This window comes from Eufriesea mexicana, unplaced genomic scaffold, assembly GCF_001483705.2.
Source record: "Eufriesea mexicana isolate 0111107269 unplaced genomic scaffold, ASM148370v2 scaffold1137, whole genome shotgun sequence".
NCBI lineage: Eukaryota > Metazoa > Arthropoda > Insecta > Hymenoptera > Apidae > Eufriesea > Eufriesea mexicana.
The window spans coordinates 80701-86807 of NW_016909254.1; the positions used below are offsets into that span (position 1 = coordinate 80701).

The following is a 6107-nucleotide window of genomic DNA, read 5'->3' on the forward strand; positions in this document are numbered from 1 at the left end:
TGTTCATATATTTTCCGAATTATCTCGATTTAACTCGAGCTCTCATTGAGCACTATCGTCAAGTTCGAGGAGTCGAGTCGATTATCGAACAGTCTGCGAATTTAGCGTTCGCGTGAACACATTATACGCCGGTCTCGTAATATCGCATGATTACATTGGTACTATAAATATGCTCGTAGTCTCCGATTTAATCTGAATTTTAGCTTTTGGTGGAAATATAGTACGATTTTTTGAAACGTAAAATATTTTGTTGCCCGTAAGAGCTGAAGTCTACTCGGCGTATCAAGCATTGAGGTGTATCACTAGTTATTTCGTTAACGGGGCTGCAACGTCTAAAATAAAGAATTTCAAAAGCGAAATAGAAGGATTTCTCAGAAGATAGATTTCCTCCGAGATCTTCGAGCTTACGTGTTCTTATGTCGGATCTGACAAATCTCGCGAGGCACAACGAGAATCCTGAAGCAATTGCAGCTGTGACTTTACACGCTGCTAGAGTACATGTCTGCCGCTATATTTGCGGCGTCGATATCGCGGTTTGAGAAAACGGAGCTTTCTATACCGAGATTCGATAAATCAACCTGGAGCTGTGCGATTCTCGCGACGATATCGATTACGCTTTCGGAATCTCGTGCTACGTTTTAACTATAACGCGAACTTCTCCAAGCAAAACACTTCATACTCGATAAATGTTAAGCCAAGTAATTTTTCCAAGAGAAGTTTTGCAAAGTATTTCCAGTTGTACCGCCTGGGCAAACAAATCCATACTTGAAGCTCGTTTCTTGACTATTACGTTCCACTTTTGTTATTTCCCTATGTTTTAAATGGAAAACACTGGCTACCAATGTGTGTTCGATTATCTCTTGAATTAAAATTAAAAATAAAGAATGGGCAAAAATTCGCACGTCATAATTCGGTTCCTCAAATTTTAATAGGAAATGCACAGCGATGATAGGTAGATATAAAAGAAATAACAGAAAATATTCCACGAGTGAAAATAGGAAATAATAGAAAATATTCCACGAGTAAAAATAAGAACGCGACAGAAAATATTCGATTGAAAAAAATTTCGCAAAATTTTACACGCCTGCGAAGTGAAAATAAATTGAAACGAACGTCGAAATTTCCAATATTCCTGATCGTTCGTTCAACGGGAAACCGAGGTATCTGGGACTTTATTATCTTGCAAATAAGATGAACCCCAATTTGAAACTCGAATTATCGTTCGCGATGTTATCCAGCCATTTATCCAAGAGGCACGTGCCAATTTCGTAGTATTAGGCGTAAGAAATTACCATGACAATGAACCAGCGACGCGATACGCGAGCCACGAGCTTCCCATTCACCTCTTCCAGCGATAGACGAATAATTCTATTTGGATCCCGCTTGCTCTCCAAACTTTTACGGTATTCCACCTACGAGGCGTTGCTTCGCCTTTTTGGCGAAGTTTGATTCGTCCACGGAGTTCCACCGAGTTCCAACGCTATTTCACCGACTGAATTCCGACGAGAGAACTATTCGGCTGCACGAAAAATATTTCCCACGCGCGGATCGGTTCGGATTTTTTCGTTACTTTCGGAAATAAATCAAGAGATCACATCGCGCGATTCAAAGCTTCGATTTTCGTTTCACTTTCGCGGAAAAAAGTTCTTCAACGAGCAATAGAATTGGACCTTCGTTTTACACAAGCTCTCCCAAAATTGAAGATTAAAGTTATTTGGGAAATTGTAGCTACTTTTATTAATTTTCAATTATCGCGAAATGTCGGATAAAGAGAAGACGCTTTTAATGAAATTTGGCTGGTGTTACTTTGTAAGCTATGGTGTGATATTTGTGTTTCTAGAAGATTGGAAATATTAGGAGCAATTGCGGTAATCAATGTTCAGTTATCACGATGGGTAGTATAAAGATCAGAAGCTTTTAATAAAATTAAAAAAGGCAACGATGTTTGTAACTCGAAAAAGCTCTTCTAAAGTTGGCAATTAAAATTATCGAGAATAAATTGTTGATACCCTCTACTAACTTTAATTTTTCTTATTAAATCCTACTAAAGATAAGGAACTTTCACTAAATCAAGGAGAAAGGGTTTAAAGACTTTTTAAAAGGCTTCCCCAAAATTAAAAATTAAAATTATTAAATAGAAACATGGGACACGATTATCAATCTCGAATTCCGGCGAGCCTTCAAACAAAACTCATAACCTCAAACTCATCGTGTACTCTCTCGCAAACGACGTGAAAATTTTCATTCAAAGAACAAAACATTCCCGCAATTCCGCAAGATACCCGGGAAAAAGAGCAGGCGAGGAACCATCTCGCAAAGCGAGCATCGTTCCCAACGAAATTCCAACGTCACGAATGAAAAAGCAACATTTCCCTTCCAAACGAGAACCTTCTCCCCGAGATCTCTGAGAAAGGAAACACCGGCGAAATATCCCACGAAACAATTTATCCTCGAATTGGTGAAACGAAAATCGAATTATTAAAACGAAGAGCGAACTCTGGGGCCAGTGACTCACGGTTCCACGAGCTTCTAATAGAGAACCGGGTCGAACCGGAGGAACAACCCTGTCCGCGCACGAGACCCGAGTCTATCCACGTTTCGCGCCCCTAGTGTACACGGATCGACGAAACACTGGCGGTGGTTTATCGGATTCGAAGCGATCCGCGTATCAAGCAACCTCCGCGGCGGGCGTAGCCTGCCCTTAAAGCTTTCGATAAACGAGCGTGTCGCGCAAGCTCCTTTTAATAAATCCGGGGGAACGCGAGCCACGACTAAGCACCCCGTCGTGCATTCTCTGCTCTCCTATACTCTCTTATATTCTCCTATACTTTCCTATGTTCTCTCCTTTTTTCTCTCTCGCGCTCGGCCTCCCTTTCTCCAGCTTTCTCCGCCTTCCAACCACCGGCTCTCTCTCCCACCCCCGGTCCGTTCACTGTCGGGGTAGCAAGGGAACTTTAACCACGCTCGACGCTTCCGCGCACTTTAGGCCGCAAACTACGGATTTGTTTTATTGGATTGCCCTGATTTACGGAGCAGCAGCTTTATGGAGATAAAACTTAGCGCCCAGGTTCGCGCGCGGTCTCTTCCGCCAGCCAGCTTCCGCTTCCATCTGTGTCTCGCTCGCGGTTAAACAGACTCGGTATTATCTGGCCCTTTATGGCGATCGTTATTCATAAACTTGCGGAACGTGCCTACGCGACGGCCTGCTCGCGAAAGGGACGAAAAGGGAACCTCGAGGGTCTCGCCTCGAGAAATCGTCTAACCGTGCTTAATCCTGGATTAATCGGTTAATCAGTCGGGAGACGGACCGGAGTCTCTCGTAAGTTCTCGAGATCGATCGAACGAGAAGAAGTTCGACAGATTCCGCCTGGCAATTACGTGCTGCAAGTTCGAACGCGAGGCTAGACCGGGAGATTTTCGTTGCTCGAACCGGGGGTAATAAAGAGAGGATTTCTCGAGCTGCTTCCTTTGTCGCGCGAAGACGAGGTTCGCTTGGAGTCGCGAAGAGAGTGGAAAAGGAAGACGAGGGCGGGTTCGTATTGTCGCAAATCGCGTTTCGTCTCCTTTGGCGTGCATTTTCGGCCCCGCGATGCAAAGAAACTGGATTTCACGGCCACAAAGTGCTCCGTGTTCCTTTATTGACTCGGCGTGCTTCGCCGTGCCGGCGAGTTACGTCAGAAAAAGCTCGAGCTAGACACAGAGAGCTCAAAGGAGCGTTTTGCGTGAAATCATCCTCACCGGTGTCCTTTGTCATTTTGCATTTTTGCCCGCTTTATACGGCGACCGCCTCGCAGGAGTAAAAGAGAACCGCTATATTTAGATCTCCTACAACTTTTTACCTTTTACCGCGACACTTATTGCACGGACGCGTCATTATTTTAACGTTCCCTTGACACTGAAACTACCCGAGTGCCACGAATTTAGAAACCCCTCCTCGAATACGACTTAAACGATGAAGACGGGTAAAGAGAGCCCTCTTAAAAGAAGAAATCTTATTTCTCGACCTTTCTTCTCCGACTAAATAAACGGAGTTGTTGATGTATTCAAACCCTCACTCGATTTCAACCCTTATCAATCCAACTGTTTAGCGCCACTATCGACCGGCAACTCCAATTCATTTTTGGCATATGCTTACTCCGTTGCGTTTAAGTATCGTGTAATACGTTGAACACGATAATAACGTATAAATAGAGAAAATAGAAAAAAAGAAAATGAAAAATCGAAGGTATCAAATGGATGGGTATCACACTTGGGACGATGAGCCTAATATTCAGTTCCAAATTCGAATTAAAAGCTCAAAATAATCTCAATCTTCTACGCGTTTTCTACATACGTATGTACGACGAGAATCGTAGCACGAGATTCAAAGATACGAGGTCCAATGAGAAGGTCTGATCCCCGATATACCCCAGCGTTATCGAAGAATCGTTTCAGCGTCGCGAAATCCGCACGAGCAGTGCCCGATTCAGACGGATCACGACGAGCTCGTTCTCCGCCCCGAATGATCAAATTGTCCCGCTTCAACCCCTTCGCGACAAAGGGGCGAGTCGTAAGGGTGGTGGGGCATGGGAGACGCTTTGCATTTACAGAGGCACTCGAGGTAAATCAACATGCTCCGCATTAAGTGTCCACGTTGATTACGTGGCCGTGTCCGTACGAAAGGAGGTATCCAATCTGCGAGGAGCTGCGTCGGTGCTCGCGAATGGAAGCAGCCAGGCCTCCCTCGTTAACCAGCAATTAGTATATGCGCGGGTGTGCTTTTAAATTTCGCGACTTCGCCCACGGCCGCGTATACGTGTCTCCTTCGGTTGGCCCTTCTCAATGGAGTATCTCGAGGATCCTTTCAACGACGAAACGTAATTGAAGGTTCACGAGAGCGAACTAACACCGCGATTTCCGCCGAGACGGGCATTTTCGGACCGCTTTTCGGACGGGAGCTGCGTTCCCACGAAATCGAAAGAGTCTCGCGGTGGTTTTCACTCGACTGTGTACGAGCTTCGAGCTTTTCACGTGCTACCGGAGATTCCTTTCAGGAAATTCCAGCGACATCCACACTCGATGGGCACTGCCATTCGAAACTGGGCCACCGGCCGTGATTTAAAGAGCTCGCGACTCGGTAAAGATCAACGAGATCGCGTCGTTTCTCCATCGCGGCAGGTTAGCAGAGAAAGAAAGGGTGTAGAACACACGACGCGATCTCGGTGTGAATCGCGAGCACCACCCTCTGACCCGTCCATCCGCGAAGAAGCTCCGGAAGGCTGGTCCTGACCGTGTGTGCGAAAGGTCGACGAGGGAAAGCTCGATTGCTTCCGCGACGAAAGGAAGGAACGGTACCCCCTATGAAGAAGAAGAGAAATCGTCGGGGCTCTGCGCCCTCTTCCTGTGCCCCCGCATCCTGTCCCACCTCCTCCTCTTCCCGCGTTCCTCGCTCACTGGCCTTTTCCTCCCTCTCCGAGCTCTTCGTCGCCTACTTCGCCGCACTATGTCACACTGTCCACCCCCGTGCACATTTGTCGCGCGATCTCGCGAACCACCGCGCCTCGATCGAACCGAGAACCCGCTGCTTCCACGAACCACAGCGGGGTCGAATCGACTATCAACTTTCAGTCCACTCGTCGTGGCTGCCACCTCATGGTCGCCGTTCTTTTATCTTCTCCCTGGCCCTCGTCCCTCGCTGTCTTCTCTCCTTCTTCTCTCCCGTCCAACGATCCCGATGGTCGACTCCGGATTGTCCCGTCGATCGTGGCGTCTCTCTCGGTCAACCTCGGGCTGCCATTCGAGCTTCCATCGGCGAGGTTCGCACGGCACGGTGGAATTATGACGTGTACCGCGGGAAATTTTTGTCCTGGCCGCGGCGCCGACGGATGCCGGGCTACTGCAGTCGGTGGAGCTTTTGGGCGAGCTTATTTTCGAGCGACGCCAGCGCCACAGTGGCATCTGGTGGCATCGACCGCCGCCGCCGACGCCGCCAACCGACGCTCACGCTGACATCGTCCACACCGCCGCCGTCCAGGGCGTCCCCTGCCTAGGCTTCCACTCACCTTCTACGCCTTCCTGCTACTTCTTTCACGACCTTGCGCTCTCACTGTCCTATCATTCGTCTTCTC

General features: G+C 47.5%; 1 protein-coding gene across 1 annotated transcript in view; it reads right to left on the reverse strand.

The window, feature by feature from the left end:
* Nucleotides 1-5861, reverse strand: part of LOC108547620 (temperature-induced paralytic E) — a 37850-nt gene extending 31989 nt beyond the window's left edge. Inside the window, exon 1 of the mRNA XM_017900212.1 lies at nucleotides 5335-5861. The gene's annotated coding sequence lies outside the window, so the exon portion shown is untranslated. The remainder of the gene's footprint in view (nucleotides 1-5334) is intronic.
* Between the last annotated feature and the right edge of the window lie 246 nt (nucleotides 5862-6107).